The sequence below is a fragment of the Aplidium turbinatum genome, chromosome 4 (assembly GCF_918807975.1).
Source record: "Aplidium turbinatum chromosome 4, kaAplTurb1.1, whole genome shotgun sequence".
In the NCBI taxonomy this organism is placed as follows: domain Eukaryota; kingdom Metazoa; phylum Chordata; class Ascidiacea; order Aplousobranchia; family Polyclinidae; genus Aplidium; species Aplidium turbinatum.
This window is the reverse complement of record NC_137475.1, coordinates 2,489,546-2,508,581: the sequence shown is the minus strand read 5'-3', so window position 1 is coordinate 2,508,581 and position 19,036 is coordinate 2,489,546. Positions and strand designations below refer to the sequence as shown.

Genomic DNA, 19,036 nt, shown 5'->3' with positions numbered 1-19,036 from the left:
TAAAGTTCAAGTTGCTTGGATCGATAATACCAGTGGTCATACAACTTACAAGAGCAATGTCGTAGTCAAAAGTATGGTCTGAGAAGTCTTCGTGAATGATAATCTCCTCTGGTAAATAAACTCTTGAGGAGACTGGGAGGGTAACCGGCGTTTGGAGAGGAAGTTGTGAAATTCCTTAATTACAATACCAGTCAAACTCACATTAAGATCGGAACATTGTTACAAGCACAATCAAATACGGCATTAAGAACGTTTTCAAACACAGCATAATGCAAACTTGATAAAGAATTTACAAAAACAAGTTTTGGTGGTGAGGTAACTTAAGCAAAACAAGCATTACAAAGAAAAGATCAAGAAAAAAAATGTCTTCTCTGCTTTACAACAAAACTTCTCTCTTACCCAGAGTGACCAGTAGGTTGCGAGGCCAACCGTGTTGAATATAGTAAGAGGTGAAGACGTGTGCAGCTGTTAGGATCCAGCGATGGTTGATTAAAGATCCTCCTCCGAATGTACTATCGTTGTACGACTAAGCAGACAAGTATCAAAACATATGTTTTACGTAAAGCGCATTTGAAAACTATTCAATGTGTGATGCTATCGAATTGATTTAACTTATTGCGATATCTAGACTACTGGCATTCTTGACTTTGTGATATCAGAGACTTAGTTGGAAATATTTGGTTTAGCAATGTGGATGTCAAAATGAACAAAACACATATCAATTCATGAGCAATGTTGTGAAACTAATAACCTCACAAATTCGCACTCAAAGGAATCATAGATTACAATTTTAGCTACTGCATAAATGATAACAACTACATATTACATTGTGTTTTATTCAAATAAGTCAAGCAATTATCTGATTAAATTTATGAACGTTCTTTTCTGCAGTACGCTATTTGATATTTTTAAAGAGTTCTACGGTGTATTTCACAATAAATCTGATGCAGTTCTCCAATTGTGGATAGGTTTGCTTTGAAGAAGATTATTTCACTTGACATACGTTAAAGACACTGGATTCGTATCCGCAAAGAACAGCTTGCCAAGGCCAGGCTCCTCCAGCAGCATATTCCCCTCCAATGACTCTTCCAACAGATGCTTGGTTCCGAATGTTTCTAACATTTCCAGCTTTTCCACATGAATTTTGTTCTAAAAACATCGAGTTTTCTCTTGATATCATTAAGTTCTGTTAACCTAATATCAATCAACAAGTATGTAACATTTTTGCAAAGATCGCTGCTGTTGTTTATAGTACAGTAGAATGCAATAGAGTGCTATAAGATGTTTTGCCACATATTTGTAACTTTTGAACCATAGGCATACGAAGTAGGGTGGAGTGAAAAAAGAAAATCTTGATTTTTGCTCTGTAATAGCAATTAAAAGTTGTAGTGTGGCTTGACTAATTAGCTTTGCAAATTTCAGCGTTTTAAAATAAAGTTTACGTCTGCCACAAGCAAGTTCAAAATTACAACGACCTACAGATTAAATATCACGATCTGCTTCAGAATTTTTCCCACAGCAAAACTATCGCACGTGACGTCATAGAAGATATTTGTTACGATTCAATTAGTCCATTTATGCAACATAATCGTGAATATGCAAAGAACCATTAAGAACCAAAGAAAAGGCCATTGCAGCGGTTTGTAGGCTATCATTGTATATCTGTTGCATTTTAATAAATTAGCCTACCACTGAGGCACTTAATGCATTATCTTGATGGAGTTACATCTGGTCCACAAAGTTTTTCTGGCTCCATTGGTAAAAAACTTGAAGACTGTGACAGTGTACCAGTCGCTGAGTTTGAGGCTGTTGATATTCGACTGCCTTCACCAGCAATACTTGTATGACATCTGTAAAGCAATGAGCTCAGGGCGTTGTAATGCCAAGCTTGCCTATCGTAATCCAAGAAAGATGAATCACTCCAGATGGCTGACAACAGCCAATCGCATTTTGAGGCTTTTTGTTTCACACAAGAATCCCTGTGAAAATCTGAGAGCTTTGGTAGAGTACATTGCCAAGGTATACGCTCAAACGTGGTTTGCAGTGAAAACGCAACCTTCCTGTACTAAAGGAGCTAAACATCTGTTTCACGTAGTTAAAAAGTCGGCGTTGAACAAAAGCTACAGTTGAACCTGTTATCAACCGAAATGTCTTCGATTTGCTCACCAAGAGAACTTATTGCTGTACAATGTGCATGTTGGTAGATGAACGTTTGCACATCAGAAAATTGGCACTGCAAAGGATACTTGCTGCCAGAAAACAAAGTCATGGAGATTCCATTGGTCTCTTCAAAGTTCCACTCTTGAAGTTTAAAGCAAACGAATACTTTGAACTGATCGATTGGCAGCATACAGAGAGATATGAACTACAGCTAACTCGAGACAAACCGGATTTATATAGTCTGTTAATGTCCTTCATTGACGATGCTGCAGCTCCAGAGTTTGAATTTCCTAGCTATTCGTGTCACACGCAAGCCGTGGAAAGGGCCGTTCGCCTCGTCACTGAAGCAGCATCTGCGGTGTGTGGGCAGAAACAACGGGACGGATTCATTCGAAGTAGACTGCAGTCAAGATTAGGAATGCCTGTATTCAATACAAAACGGGAATTTTTGGCAAATGGAGTGCTTAATGAGATTTGAACTCAGGAAGTCGGCAGAGAGGGCACTTGTCTCCCTGGCTTTGGGTCTTATAAACGTTTCTTTCCTTATGAAAACGATATTTCAAAACTATTTCTTACCTTCGGGCGATAATATCTTTTTCATCTAATATTCTTCGAAGTAAACTAACATTTTTCCAGAACAATTTTTTTGCTCTTTCGGCCCGAAATTATCTCTAAGTAGGCCTAGGCTATGCCTTGAAAATATCTTTAATTGCCACGTTTTCGCTCGTGCCGCCCAAATTTACCTTACATTTCATAAGTATACTTAGCTACGTTGCACTCGTTGCAGCGCACAAGATGAAATTTGGCTTGAAAATGCTTGCTCCCCCAGCACATTTTCTGCCAACGCCCATGCATTGTATAAGCTGATTTTACAATATTTGTATGGGATCAAAAGTAAACAGGCAACCGAAATCTCACCATTGTTATATTTAAGGAAAACACTTTTCTACTGTAGTTTGCTTTACCTTCATTGCACATACTTGCTCAAACTGTGCATATGAACTTGTGATAGGAACTGAAATTTGAAGAAAATATCTTAAAATCTGTGTTTTTTTCTTGTCAGTTGATAATATACATGCAACAAGCGTTCTACAAGACGTATTTTCCACTGCCTTGCGACGATTTATGTGTAATTTATAACTTTGATATTGTTAGGTAGAAGTACCGAAGGTAGCAGATAGATAAAAATAACGATCTGCTAATTTTGATGACGCCATAGCTCCAAAATACCAGAGAAAACTTCAATCGACTTGCGGCAGACGTAAACGTTGATCAAAATCGGAAATATTTCAGCATGTGAATATATTTACCACATCACAAGTTTTAGTAACTATTACAGATTAATTCTATCAACTTAAATTTTCGACCCCATGTTTCACTCCACCCTAATACGAAACCGAGTAACGTGATCAAGTTTAGCATCTTCAAGTTTATTACATATAGAAACACAAAACTACGCAACAAATTAAGTATCGAACGTTTTCGACATCGCAAGATGTTCTCTTCAGGAATAATATACATACAACTTAACTACATCTGAATAAAACACAACGGTTAACTAAATCTGTAAACAGGAAAAGACAAACACTGCACAGTAAGTCGGCAGTGGAGTGTAGCAGGAACTCAGCGATAAACACGTGTTTCGCCCATGAGGCTGTTTTTTTTTTATTTTTATTTTTTTATTGAAAAGTAAAAACAGTTGTACAGTAAACAATACAGAAGAAGCAATTGGTGAATGCAATCATATTATTGATACCAATCTGTTGCACAGTATAAGTTATACCTGAATTAAGAGATCAAAGGCATGCGATAGATTTGGAAATTCATTGTAGCTATGATATCACTTTTATGTTTGAGGCTAGTGTTTTATCTTCACAATAACGGTCATCTAACAAGTACGTTCATACAATAGTAGCCCAAAAGATATTCTTATCATGCATATGCCAGAAGGCGTTGTTGTGTTCGACATTAAATCAGATGCATTGCGCAGGCAGGTAGGTAACACATTACCAGTCACAATAAAAGTGTCTATTTTACTGTGCGTCCCACAACGCACATTTGTAGCCAAAAAATAAACAAATCAATAAGTAGGAATATAATGTAATGCATGCAATTGCATAAACGAAGAAGGATCTGCATGTTGCCTCATTGCTCTCTTATAGTGCAATGATGCTACATGCAGATGGTATGTGTGAATAAGTATCATTTACTATGGCGCATTTCATAAAATTCACAAGTCAGGTACATACACTGCAAATGATAACAATTAATAGCAGAATTCTTTCGAGGACAGTTGGTTCTTGGTTGTCATGTTCGACTTATGCTACAGTGTGGGGAGTTTGTATGGGGTGTCGGTATTACAGAGGTGTCATTTTGAAGATATTCTTTAATTTTTGTTTTAATAACCCAGAGGGTTGTTTTGGTAAATTTTTTGTTGTCCCACATATAATTATCTCCAATGTCTAGTGAAATTTTCTTTTTAATTATGGTACTCTTAACTGTATTTAGGATCAGCAGAATCAGTAGGTTGTCTGCCTGTCTGCTTGGAAAATGGTTGTATAGGATTATATCAGTTGTTAGTTTAACCTTTTGTTTTGTTATTGAATGATATAGCTTTTCTATTTTTTTCCAAATTGATTTCGTGAAGGTACATTCAGTTAACAGGTGTTTTATATTGTCAACAGCCATTTTGCAAAATTTGCACCGAGTAATTTTGTTCTGGCTGCAATGCCATGAGTTAGATTGTTTGTAAAAATCGCCCCATTTAAAAGCTGAGTGTGCTATTCGATAGCAGATTGATATGTCAGAGTTTGAAAAGTATGGTTTGATATTTTTCTTCATAAGGAGCATTTCTGACCAGCTTATTGGTTCATTGTTTAGGCTCTTAATTTCAGTTTTAGTTTCTTTTTGTGTTTTTAGGGTTGTGTATATTGTATTATATGATATATCAGTCCAGTCAAGATTGTGTTTTCGGAGTTGGAGAAAAGTGCGGAAAATATCAGAATAAAACGAATTTGGGCAATCAGAGTGTGGTTCACTTAGTTTATATAATTTTTGGTTGATGTGCCTTATTTTATAGTTTAGATTATACTTTGCCCACTCATGCCATAGTTCTGTAGCTTTATCGAGTGTGGATAGGTGTCTAATTCTGTCAGCTTTACTGGTTTGAAATTTTGTTTCTATGTCGACCATTTTTAATCCTGCGTTTTTAACTTCTGCTCTGATTTTAGTTCTGCTTAATTGCTCAATTGGAGATGGATACCATAGAAAATTGTATAAGATTTTGTTTAACCCTTAGGCGGTTGGGCTCCTGGAGTCTTGCTCAGTTTGGGGGGGGGCTGTCGATTCTTCTTATGCTTTAGGAGTGATATCTCTGTTATTTTTTAAGGCACGGTTTCAAAATTTGGGATTCACTTTGTAAAACTATTCACGCAGAGCATATCCGAAAATTAAAACTATGTAAATTTTAGAACTGCTTATATACGTTGAAATGTTGATGTGACTTATGACGTTTGAATTATTTGGTAGTTTTTGATAGAGTAATGAAAAACATGCATTGCAATGTTGTGATTAAATTTTTTTTACATAATCTCAATTTAAATCATTTGATTAACGAGACATGGGCCAAATTAATTACTTTCATCCAGCTGGTGGGAAAATTTTGAACAATAGAATATGAAATATTTCAGAGGATGTGCTGAGAAATGCCTTATATCTCTCAATTTATAACCTTTATTCGCTCAAAATTTCAGCTCAATAGAGGTGAATAAAAGTTAGGAAAAGTCAAGAAATCTCGTAGTCGCAGCCTCAGTGGTTTTAGAGATACAACTGTTGATGCAAAAAAGTTAAATTGACAGCCCCCCCCCCAACCTTCAAAGGGTTAAGGATTGAATATGCTTTTTTTGTGGGTAAAGAACCCTTCCCATGTGAAGAGATATAGGCACGAGAAGAGTATTTATTATGGTGATTTTTCCTAGAAGGGAGAGTGGTCGAAATTTATGAATGTTGGCAGTCGTTTCAGTTTGTATTATCACTTTTTCCCAGTTAAGAGTGTCTAGTTTTTTGTTGTTGTTTCCTAACCAGATTCCAAGGATTTTTATTTCATTTTGAATTTGAATATGTGGGTAATGTTGCTGTACTTCACTTTGTAACTCAGGTTGTGATACAAGCATTTGTGTTTTATTTTCGTTAATTTTTTGTCCTGATATTTGTTGGTAAAGTTTTAATTCTTTAGGTATTTCAGTAATAGAATTAAGGTTGTTAGTGATAAATGTTGTGTCGTCTGCGTATTGTTCGATTTTTACTGCTTTTTTATTTATGGTGAAGCCTTTTATTGATGCATTGCTCTCTATGCGGCGTGTGAGTACATCGGCGCATATTATAAAAAAGAGCATGCTCAGAGGGCATCCTTGTCGGATGCCTCGCCTAATGTCGATTTTTTTTTGTCAGTGCTCCATTCATTTCAACTCGACTAGAGATGCTTGAGTATATAAGGGTTAAGTATGAAATCATCACTGGCTTAAATCCAATTTTTTCGAGTATTTTGTACAGAAAGGAATGTTCCACTCTGTCAAAGGCTTTTTCAAAGTCTGTTACCATTATATATAATTTTCTGTTTTTTAGTTTTGCTGCTTCAATGGCTGCTTGAATATTCATTGTAGCGTGTTCAATTCGTCTGTTCGGTAGACCACATTTTTGGTTGGGTTGAATCAGTGTTTTCATTACAAGGGTGATTCTATTGGCTAGGATTTTGCTTAAAATTTTGTAATCGGTGTTCAATAATGAGATTGGTCTCCAATTTTTCAGCGATGATTTATCTCCTTTTTTGTGAAAAAGTTTAACTATGGCTTCTCTCATCGTTACTGTCATGGTGTTTTTTAGAAAACAGTTAGCATACATTTCAAGCAAATCATATTTCAATATGTGCCAACATTTTTGATAGAAGATTGCGCTGAGGCCATCCGAGCCGGGGCTGAGTTTTTATTTAATGTATCAATTGCGTTCTTAATTTCATCTTTTGTTATTAGTCTTTCATTTTCTTGTGCTTCATCTGCATGTATTGTGGTGTGGTTCAAAATGTTTAGATATTCATCTTGTTTAGTTGGATCAATTTTTTCATCAATTCCCCATAACTTATGGTAAAAATTATGTGTTTCTGTTAAGATATCATTTTTGTTGGTTACAACTTTTTTGTCCTCTGTATGTAGTTCGGTGATAGTATTATTTTTACCTCTTCTCGTTTCAAGATTAAAGAATCCTTTGCTTGTTTGCTCTGAATCGTTTTGAGGTATTTTGCAGCGAATTTGTGCTCCTCTTTGCGTGTTATTGTGAAATTGTTCAATAACATCGGTAAATTTTGCTCGGTCAGATACTAGTTTTGGATAAAATTCGTCTTCAATCTTAGAGTTTAAGATCTGGAGTTGTTGGATTGCTGTGTCATATGCTTCTCGTTGCATCGTTGCAAGTTGCTGTGAGAGCTCTATCAGCCTATTTTTAAGTATTTCTTTTCCTTTATCCCACCATTCAAGAGTATTTTGAAAGTTTGGTTTTCTTATTGTTCAATTGGTCCAGGTTGTTTCTATTTCGGATATTACATGTTGATGTTGAAAGATGGAGTTATTTACTTTATATGTGTGTTGATCATATTATGTGTGTGTGATAGCTTAATGATAAGGTTGGTGCATTATTATGGTCTGAGTACAAATTTGTGTGATGTGTAATGTTTTCAAAGTGCTTCAAGGTATTGTTGTTTATGTATATTCTATCTATTCTTGTTTTTGCTTTTGGATGTGAATATGTATAGATTGCTTTGTGTGGATGTTTGTATCGAAATATGTCTATTAGTTGAAAATTATTAACTAGTGTTTTAAAAGTCTTTTTGTCGTAGGTGTTTGAGAAGGATTGAGGGTTTGCAGTATCTAGACTCTAGAGGGTCTGTGATGAGGTTAAAGTCACCAAGTAGTATTATTTTGTCATCATTCCATTTTTGTAAGTTTGTGGATTAGTATTTTGATAGTGATGTTTTGTCTTTATGATTTTGTGGAAAGTATGCATTGATAATATGCATATTTTCACCATTAATATTGATATGTAGTTGGTGAAGGTGGTTGTTCTTTAAAATAGTATGTCTGGGTTGACCCTTTTGATATATTTCATTTTTTAGTATTATCATAGTTCCTGCACGAAAGCTTGTAGAATCAGGGAATATGTTTGAGAAAAGTTTTATGTTATCAAATTTTTCCCAATTTTCTAATTGTTTAGGTAAAAGTCGATGAGTTTCCTGAATAGCTAAGGCAGAGAGTCTATGAAGCTTAAAGAATTTTATAATGTTGGTAAATTTTTTGGAAATTCCATTTATATTGATTGAGCAAATTTTAAGCTATTTAACTTGCATGTGACAAGTTTGACTCTCTGCCTCAGAAAGCATTTCACTAGGTGTCAAAAGTATGACACACAATCACATTAGGCTATATTATAGGCTATTTAACACTATGATTATTATTACATTTTTTTGGGGGTTTTTAGGCGATAAAAGGATTCAATAAAAATTCGTTTTAAATATTATAGTTAGTAAGTATTTTCGTTGTCTCTTGGCAGCTCTTCATCTTTGTTTGGTTTAAGCATAGATTTTTCATCATTTTCTTATGGTGTGGGAAGGTTTTCATCTGTCTGATTCTGGGATGATGTGTCAATCATCAGAGGCATTGAGTTTTGTTCTGAATCGGAGGATGATTCTTTTGAGTAGTTTGGATCTATTTTTTGGGTCTTGTTTTCTAAGGGCGGACTATCTTCAAGAGGTCGCTTATTAGGTCGGATGTGGGTGGGTGTAGGTGAATGGTGACTTTCAGGTGCATTTCTTGTTTTAGATATCGGATATCTTTGTTGATTGTGTGTTGTTTTCCTTTTCGTTTTCTTTTTCTTCCTTCGTGTGCTTTTTCTTTTCCCATGGGTGTGATGCTATGTCAGTGGACTCTATATCTGAAGATAGTCCTTCTGTGTTAGGGCTTGTAGTACCACTTTCAGTTTCGGCGTTTCTTTGTTGAGTAAGGAGAGCACGTTTTGGGCATTCCGTACCTTGATGTCCTCGGTGTTGGCAATACCCACACAATATCCTCATGGGACATGTTGCATCGAGGTGGTCCAGTCCTTTGCAGAAGCGACAAAGATGACGTTGAGGTGTATTGTTCATTTTTTGTGTCGTTCGGCATTGTTGGGCTGTGTGCCCCTTCTTTTTGCATATATCGCACTGGGCGCAATCTGCTGCCCAATGACCTCGCTTTTTGCATATTCTGCACAGGGGGAGATGCTCCTCTCCTGGTTTTGTGATATATATCCATATACCATGAACTTTTATTTTGTCTGATATTTTCCAGGTTTATGTCCCTTAGGTGGATATGGACATATTCGTTTTTTATGTTTGGAAATTTTTTAAATCTCCCAAGAAAGATTTTTTCTGGTTTTCCCCATTTGCAGTCGTTTGCTATGTCTCTTGACAGTTCTACCCGCCACTCTGCTGAAACTGGGTACAGTGTTACTATGTCACAGGGTGGTTTGGGCTTCCAAGCTGTGACTGTTATTGTAGCTCCTTGGTATTGATATGCTGTTGGGTTTGGTGATCTATAGCTAGTTTTTCCAAGTTTTCCTTTTCTGCTTCGGTGTGTGTGATAACGAATTGATGTTCTTTTAGGTATAACGTGCGTACTCCTTCAAGTCCTTTAGAATATTTGCTTAGAAAGCCATCTTCCATGAAGAAACTAATAGAATTGTCTATGCTCAGCCAACCTTGGCATTCAGCTTTCACTATAAGTCTTCTTTGGAAGTTGTATGGCTCGCTTGGTATCATTGTTGCGAGCTACTATAGCCTACTGCTTTAATTCTCAAATCACAATTGTATGTACGAGTATTTGTTAAATTTTCAAAGCAAAAGTTAAACAGTTTGTGGTATTTTAAACTAGCACTTGCAGGTTTTACCACGTTGGCAGTGAGAACGCTGCTGGCGCTTTAATTAGTTACAAAAAAACTGCCAACCTTTTCGAAAGAAACTGCTTAAGGCGTTTCTTTCTTTTTTACATCAACAAAATAAAAGTTTTTCCTTTTTGAAGGAATCAGCAGAAAGCCTCAGGGAAAAGAAGCCAGCTGATTGCCTCAAACAAGAAAAAAAAAGCAAAATATAAGTTACCACTCTAGATCAGTGGAGCCTAAGGCAGAGTCCACTGATCTAGCTGACGTAGGCTACTCTCTTCACTTCTGTATATTTACTATCCTAAGCTAAACTAGACAAGGCACAAACGATCATACATAAATATATCTCCTTTTACTATACTGAATTTACTTTAATCACGAGTTTCTCCCATGAGGCTGGGCTTTTTTTTTTTTTTTTTTTCGCGCAACGCTCAGAGTTCAAGATGGATACCACTACATCTTGCAGGTTTACAAATTGTCCATATGGAATGAATTTGTTTCCTGTCTCATCATTAGTGCGTCCGCTCCGGGAGCCGTCCACACACCCAAACACTCAGCAGGCACACCATACTTACATGGAAGATACCTACCAGGGAGGCGAGGGACTCACTACGACCGAAGGGACCCACCGCGGTAGATGGTAATCTGTGGATGTAAATGTTTGGTTAGTGGCTGCCTCAAGCTGATCTGCCTGTCTCGACTTTCCTCTTGCTGATCTTGGAGCAGACTAGGAGATGGCGGGTCAAGCATGAGAACTAGCGCGTTTTGGTAGATAATTCATTTTTTAATTTTTATTTGAGTTTGTTTGTGTGTGTGTATCTTCTTGTTGCCCGCTTCAGGAAGGGCACCTGTTTGGAGAAAACGGGCCACTGCAGTCTGACATCTCATTTGGCGGAGATGCCAGAGAGGAGCGGCCAGAGGGAGGGTAGCTTTCGCTGACCCCAGAGTCATCATGGAATTGGCCGCTGCAATCCTGTCATCCCAGAGCGAGTGGGACGACGGAGAGGGACGGTTGAAAATCCCCCGTTGCAATCACTCTTCCGGCATCAGGCCGTTGCAGATGAGTGAGAGGGACGGGTTAAAGGTGGGTTGTTACGCCCTTGGCTGTCTAATCTTCTTCAAAGATGATCTACGACCGTACTGTGCTAGTGAGATCCACCGCTGCAATCAGTCATCCCTACCACCGAGGACGACTGAGAGGGCGGTTGAAGAGTGGATCTCGACTGGTTCTTCTTTCTTCTGACCGTAGGAGGAGGTTTGGAAGGAGTAGAAATGTCAGATGACAAAGGAATGTTATGTTTTTGTGTTATGTCTTTCGTTTTTGTCATGATCACCCACAGGGCTTGAATGGTGGACCGTTTTGTGTCCTGTATATATGTGTCGCCTATGTCCAGAGATTTCTTCTTTTGGATGATGGTGTGTTTGGCGACATTCATCATGGTCAAAAGAATCGGGTTGTTCTTCTGTCCGTCAGGGATTTGGTTGTAGAGGATCAAGTCCTTTGTTATTTCCATGCCTTCGTTGGTTAGGCCAAGATATTGTTGTTTCAGGCGCTCCCATGTTCCTAGCGCAAAAGAGCATTTGGTGAGGACGTGAGCAACATTGTCTTCTGGTTTTCTGCAGAATTTGCAATTTGTTATTCTGTCGGAATGTATTGATCTATTAAAGTCTCCCCATTTGTATCCTCCATGTGCAATCCGAAAGGATATGGAGGTTAGGTAAGGTGGAAGGAGGAGTTTGATTCCCTTGTTTTTCAAGAGGATCTCATTCCAAGGAATCTTCTTTCCGTCTTGATCAATCTTGTCAATTTTCTTTTCATATTGCGTTTTCAGATTGAGATAGATGTTTTTGTAGGAAGTATTTTCCCAGTCGTGTTTCAAGCCTTTGAGTTTGCAAAAGGACTTGAAGATGTCCGCATACATTTCTTTTGGATTTGGGGCATGCGGAATGCTGTTGGAGAACAGATGAGGATTAATGTGTCTCATTCTGTAGCTCAAATTGAACATGGCCCATTCGTGCCAGATTTCGGTGGCGTCTTCTAGTGAGAAGAGGTGGCGAATTCTGTCGATGCGGCTTGTTTGAAATTTTGATTGGATGTCCACCATGTTGATGCCTCCATCTTTGACAGGAGGAAACGTCTTGCTTCTCTGGAGCTGTTTGAATGGTGAAGGATACCAGAGGAAGTTGAAAAGGATTTTGTTGAGTTCTTTGATGTGTTGTTGTGTTGGCATCAGGACTCTACTCAGATGCAGAGTGACGGGTACCAAGAGAGTGTTGATGATGGAGATCTTTCCATAGAGGGAGAGTCTTCGTGGTTTGTGGATGTTGGCGATCGTTTGTGTTTTCTTGATGGCGGTCTGCCAGTTCATCTTGTCAAGTTGTGTTTTGTTTGTGCCTAGCCAGATGCCCAGGATCTTGACGTTGTTCAAGATCGCAGCTTCTGGAAAGAGTTGCTGAACTCTTTGGGCCAGGTCAGGTTTGTACGCCAGGATCTGGGTCTTTCCCTGGTTCACTTTCTGGCCGGACATCGTCTGGTAGATGGCTAGTTCTTTGTTGATTTCCTTGACAGATGGAATGTCTCTTGTGATGAATGTGGTGTCGTCCGCATATTGCTGGATTGTCAGCTTGGAAAAGCGAAAACCGTTGATCAGATGGTTTTTCTCTATGCGTCGGGTGAGAACGTCAGCACAGATTATGAAATAGAGCATGCTGAGGGGACAACCCTGTCGTATGCCCTTTTAACGTTTATTCGTTTTGTTAAAGCTCTATTGATTTCTATCTTGCTTTTTGTTTTGCGGTAAACTAATGACAGGTAATTCATCATTATTGGTTTTACTCCGAGTTTCTTCAAGATTCCATAGAGGAAGGAGTGACTAACTCTATCGAAAGCTTTTTCAAAGTCAGTTATCATGACGTACAAGTCCCTGTGTTGTGTTTGAGAAGCTTCCAGGGCAGCTTGTATATTCATTGTAACATGCTCTATTCTGCGGTTTGGCAGTCCACATTTCTGATTCGGACAAATCAGGTTTGTGATCATGGGTGTGAGTCTGTTGGAGAGGATTTTGCTCAAGATCTTGTAGTCTGTGTTGAGCAGAGAGATCGGTCTCCAATTTTTGAGCTTTTCTTTTTCACCTTTTTTAAAGATTAGCTTCACTTTTGCTTCTCTCATTGAGGGAGTCATTGTTTTTCTCAAGTAACAATTTGTAAGCATCTCTAGAATGTCGTGTTTCAGGAAATGCCAGCATTTTTGGTAGAATAATGAGCCGAGACCATCTGATCCAGGTGCAGAATCCTTGTTAAAAGAATCGATGGCGGTTTTTACTTCTTTGAGACTGATCAGCTGTTCCGCTTGTTCAGCTGCGTCTTCCTCAATTTTGGCCTCTCCAAGAATGTTTAAGTAGTTGTTTTGTTCTTGAGAGTTTATGTTGTCTTTTACACCCCATAGGGAGTGGTAGAAGCTGTGTACTTCTTTGAGAATGTCTTCTTTCTTGGTGAGAGTTGTGTTGTTTGCGTCGTGTATCTCAGTGATAGAGCTACTTTTACAATTTTGTTCCTCTGCTTTAGAAGCTTTTAGATGGCTCTTCATCGCTAGTTGGGATAGTTCTGGATCTGATTTGCGATCCGACTGCTTTATAATCGTAGAAGTTGTTGATTTTCTCCAAGAATTCCGGGCGACGATCTTCCAGGACGTGGTCTGGATGAGCGTCCAGAGTGTGGAGCATATTTTTCGCTTGATTGAAATCTTCTCTACGCTTGAGTGCGACATCTTGCGAGAGTTCAATCAGTCGATTTTTCAACATTTTCTTGCCATGATCCCACCTTATAAGCATGTCTGGTGGTTCTACTTGTGGTACGTTTATAGTCCAATTTTCCCAAGCCGTTTCGAGCTCTGTTATGACGTGAGCATATTCTAATATGCTGTTATTGATTTTGTATGAATATACACCCCATTTGGTGTGTTGTTGATATTGGAGATGAATTATTGGTAATGTGCAGTGGTCTGATGATGTGAAGTATTCATGTTTGATGTTATGATAATTTTCAAGTGCATGTTCATTTATGTATATTCTATCTATCCTGGTCTTACTGTTGTGGTTTTGGCGCGTGAACAGTCTTTTGTGAGGATATTCTTGTCTAAATATGTCTGTCAATTGGTTATGATGTATTAATGTTCTAAGTGCTGTTTTATCCGGTGTAGTAAAGAAAAATTGCGGCTTAGCAGTGTCCAACCGATCAAGGATCACGTTAAAATCACCAAGTAAGACCACATGTTGATGTTCATATTCCAGCATAGCCTCGGAGAGCAGTTCAAAACATGACTTTCTCTCTCCGTTGCTCTGCGGAAGGTATGCATTGAATATGTTTATGTTATTTTTACCACATTTGATGTTGAGGTGATGTATTCGATTTTGTACTATGGTGTGATGTGTGATTTCGGACCTATCGTGTATGTCCTTCTTTACGATGAACATTGTCCCTGCATAGAAGGGGGTTCTATCAGGTTCTATGTTGTTGTATGTTATGTAATTGTTATGTTGAGCCCACGTCTCGAGTTGATCGGTGGGGATTCTGTGTGTTTCCTGAATTGCCAGTACAGAGAGTCTGTGAGATGTAAAGAACTGTTTGACATCTCGCAATTTCTTGGATATTCCGTTGATGTTCATTGAGCCAACCTTGAGGTTACCCAGTCCGGCGTCCGAATCGTCACTCTCCGTATCTGCGAACATGATTATAGATAGGGAAAAAGCAGGTTAAAGTTTAAGGGGTTGGACTAGACCGTGTAAATGGCTGGGTCGTCGCCGTCTGAGTCCGTGAGCTCACCCACCGAACTGAAGACATTTCGATGGGGAGGAGAGGTCCCGGGCAGTCCAGCCCGCAGAGACTCTCTCGAAGAAACGGACTCCAAGTCAGTTGACGAGTTGTCATTGTCAACTGAGACCGACGCATCCTTGGAGCTGGCGTAGGATGCGTCGTGGTCTGTAAGATTCGTCGTCCTGGGAGATGCTGTTTGGGGAACCGATCTCCGCTTGTGCAATGGTTCTTTTGGAGTCGATGTCTTGGACTCCATGTTGGACATGGGCTTATCCAATTCAGCATCTGGCGAGAAGATGCTGCGCACGTGGGTTTTGGGTTTGTGTTTCCCTCCTTTGCCCACGGTGATAAAGCCATCGTCGCTCGTGGGGGGGGGTCTTCCTCTTCCTGTTGTTTGGGGCGGGAGGGGTTCTTCCTCTTCCTCTTCCCCTTCCTCTTCCACTACACATTTCCCGGAACTTTTCTCTTGCGTCACATCCAGGCTTGTGAAGGTCTGTTGATCGGCAAACATGGCAGGGGAGACGGTACCTGGCCGGTGACGAATCCTGGGAGCGTTTTGTGTGTACTTTGTCGCTCCTGTCCCGGGAGTGTTTTGTTCTTCTTTTTGGCGTCCGGTTTCTGGTCGGCTTGGACGCCCGGTCACGGGGTAGATCAGTTTTGGACGCCCCGTCTCGAGGTGGGTTAGCCTGGGTCTTCTTCAGCTTCGTGGGGCATTTGGAAGCTAAATGGCCCCGGGCTTTGCAAATTTGGTAGAGAGGCAAATGTCCTTCCCCAGGCTTGGTGATGGATATCCATTCACCAAACATCTGCACCTTTTCTGGGATGTTATTCAGTTGAGTGTTCTGCAGGTAGACATGCATAAACTCGTTGCAGATGGTGGGGTGCTGCTTATGTCTACCTTTGGTCATTTGATAGACTGTTCCCCAGTTTGCTTGGCAAGCAAACTCGTTGATTAAGTCCAGATGCCACTCGTCTGGCACTGGGTATAAAGTAATCACGTCGCATGGTGGCATAGGGCGCCATACTTTGATTACATAATCAGTTTCTTTGTGCTTGTAGGTCACGGGTGACCGATGGTGTAGCGCCAGCTGTTCCATCAGCAAGGATTTTGTTTCGTTCTCAGAAGCTGAGAAAGTAACGGTGAAAATGTGCTGCCGCAGGCTCTTGGCACGCACAGCTTTTAGCTCCTTTCCATATTTGGCAAGGAAACCGCCTTCCATAAAGAAACCTATGAAAGTGCTTACATCAAGCCAGGACTGGCTTGATGCTTGCACCACCAAAGTTCTTTCATATTTAAACTCGTTGGTCTTGGAATCGCCCATGAGTATAGATTGTATGTAGAGATTGTAAATATAAAGAAATTAACAAGACTTACCAAAGTCCAAGCTTTAACAGTTTCAAACTTTCCTTCTGAAGGAAAGTTCAGCTAAATTCTGTCTTGACCACACCCTAAAAGCTGGTCACGTACTGTCTAGACTCGCTGTAGCTAACTAACTATTCTCACCTGATCTTTCTACGTGGCAATCAACTAATTCCCTTAAGGGGAAAAGGCTGATTCCAAAAAAAAAAATCTAGGGAGGGAAAAAAAGCTAACTACTCGCCTAGATCAGTGGTTCCCAGCAGGGGGCCACTGATCTAGCTGACTTAGGCTATTTTCTAAACTTTCTAGTTATTTATTTATCTAACTGACTTTAAAAAAAATCTAAAAAGGCTGGTAAAAGTTAGGCCGGTGTCGCTTTCACTCGCTCGCTCTAGCGAGGAAAGCAAGGCTTGCTTGTTAAACGCTTTTTGGCAGCAATGTCTCCAAGGCCACCAGATCGCAGATAATCGTTCGCAGTGAATAAGGCTCGTGAGACTTACAACCTTTTATTCAAATATTCAAAACAAGAAACCAACGGTGTCGCCAAGGATATGCACTGTTAAAAAGGAGCGATCTTCCTGGCGTCAGCACTACCTGACTACTCACTATAGAACAGCGAGCATTGTGTTTCGCTAACCATACCGCTAACGTTGGTTTCGCTAACGTTGGTTTCTTGTTTTCTTTCCACAAATGTAAGAATTCAATTGACTGCGAAAACCAGCGGTTGTGGCAGGAACAAGTGGTGCGGTACTGATGAGCCCAGCCTCATGGGCGAAACACGTGTCTATCGCTGAGTTCCTGCTACACTCGACTGCCGAGAAACACATGTTATTTGGAAAAGTCTTGAAGGCTAGTGTGGAGGCTACACCGGTATGGTTAGCGAAACACAATGCTCGCTGTTCTATAGTGAGTAGTCAGGTAGTGCTGACGCCAGGAAGATCGCTCCTTTTCAACAAACTTGAAGATGTTAAACTTGATCACGTTACTCGGCTTCGTATGCCTGTGGTTCAACAAGACAACCTCTCTACCGAAGCTTTATTTGTAATTCATAGCTGTAGCATCTAGCTTTTACTTACTTTGTCCATTGGTTAAAATAATACTGAACGCACATAGAACGAGAATAGCCATATATTTTGCTACCATCCTTGTCTGCTGTTTTAGAGTGATGTATGTTCAAATTTTATAGGATAGAAAGAAAATAATTATAGTCTTCGATTTTCCCTTACACAATATCTCATTCGCTTGGTGTTGCCCAGGAAGACTAGTGCAAGCACAATCAAAACTTTATATATGGAAAACTAGTAATAGTCCAGGAGTTACACGAGTTTAATTACATTTTCATTAGGAAATGTAAGGAAGAACTTTTTAGATGTATTTTTGGGCGTAGAATCCAAAAATCGAGTGCTTACACGCCGAAAATTGGACATTTCTGAGATATTAGCAATTTTTAATGTTTGTGGGCTACTTCCGTTTTTTATTTTCTAATTTTTTCCTTTATTAATTTGTCATAGAAGTAAGACAGCTTCTTAGTTCAACAATTGAAATTGGTCAAACTCTGCCAAGACAAAAGGTTATCTGTCATGGTTTTTGAGTAACTGTAACAGTTTTTGTGTTTTTCAAATGTGAAACTGTAAAAAAAAAATCTGAAATACAAGATTTAGTTAGATAATAATGTTAAAATCATCATTCTGACTTTCACTGTCATCTGAATCGTCATATAAATTCGAATCCTCGTAGTTACTGTCATTGTTATATTGGTCTACTTCCAGAGAATCTGGCAGCTGAGAGCCTTCAAACCAATTTGGCACTATCTTACCGCTATTATCCTCTTTCCACCCATGGTCTAAGGGTGACTCTGTCACAGGCTTGAATTCATTTGCAAGTTTCCACATCCTTGCAAGAAAATTTGCTCGCTTAATGTGCTGGATAAACGCTGCCCTGTAAAGAGGCATTGCTGTAGGTTCCAAACCTTTTACTTTTTGCAGAGGCCGCTCACTATGTAGGGCTGTAGGCTATTGACGTAAACTTCGTTTCAAATATAACTCTGCAGGCTTCATTGACGTCACGAAGTTGCCTTTTCCCGTATGTTGCACATACAAACTCTTCAAGAGCAGCTTCCGTGACAGAGCTAACACTGATAGAACTGCCTAAATCTGCCAGTGCTTGAAGGAATTGAGGGTACTTTAAGGCAATTAAGAGTTGTCTAGTTTTCCCTTTGCCAAAAAAACAGGAATTGTAATCACACCCTGTGATGGCATGGTATCCTGACAAAGCTGTACAGAATAAGCCATTAATTTCACTGAGCTCCTCCATCATGCTTCTGATGTTAACAATACGTCGAGTATTGTTGTAAGCATGACCCATTTCTAATAAAATTTCTGTTTGCAGGTCCACATCGCTGCAATAATGCAAGAGAATGATCATTACATCTGTGTCATTACAACGCACATTCACTCGCAGAGGATTGTTACTACTTTTGTAGAACTGAAAGGTGTGATGCACCATCCTTGTGTCCGCAGTCATATAAACAGCAGTCCTGTCTTATTACAAGATTGTCACTTTGCACACTAAATTCATAGCATTTTTTTCCGGTTGCCGCAATTACTTTCTTGTTCCCGATTACTTCAGCATAGGATTTGACTGCCACTCACAAAACAAGAAAGCAAGGAAAAAATCTTTTAACTGCGATGAGGATAGGCACTTGAAAAGTCTTTAGGTCTTTTTTGGCTAGAACCAGTAATG

The 19,036-nt window shown here is 39.3% G+C and overlaps 1 long non-coding RNA gene across 2 annotated transcripts; it reads right to left on the bottom strand.

Annotated features, from left to right (window-relative positions):
- Window positions 1-84: 84 nt before the first annotated feature.
- On the bottom strand, window positions 85-17,393 carry LOC145769283 (uncharacterized). 2 transcript variants are annotated; one of them, XR_014288998.1, is made up of 4 exons: window positions 17,371-17,393; window positions 1,004-1,149; window positions 400-526; window positions 85-174 (listed from the first exon to the last, which is right to left on the bottom strand). It is a non-coding gene; the product is annotated as an uncharacterized LOC145769283 (long non-coding RNA). The 2 variants fall into 2 exon arrangements; XR_014288999.1 differs by lacking the exons at window positions 85-174; window positions 400-526 and having other exon boundaries at window positions 821-1,149.
- Window positions 17,394-19,036: the final 1,643 nt, after the last annotated feature.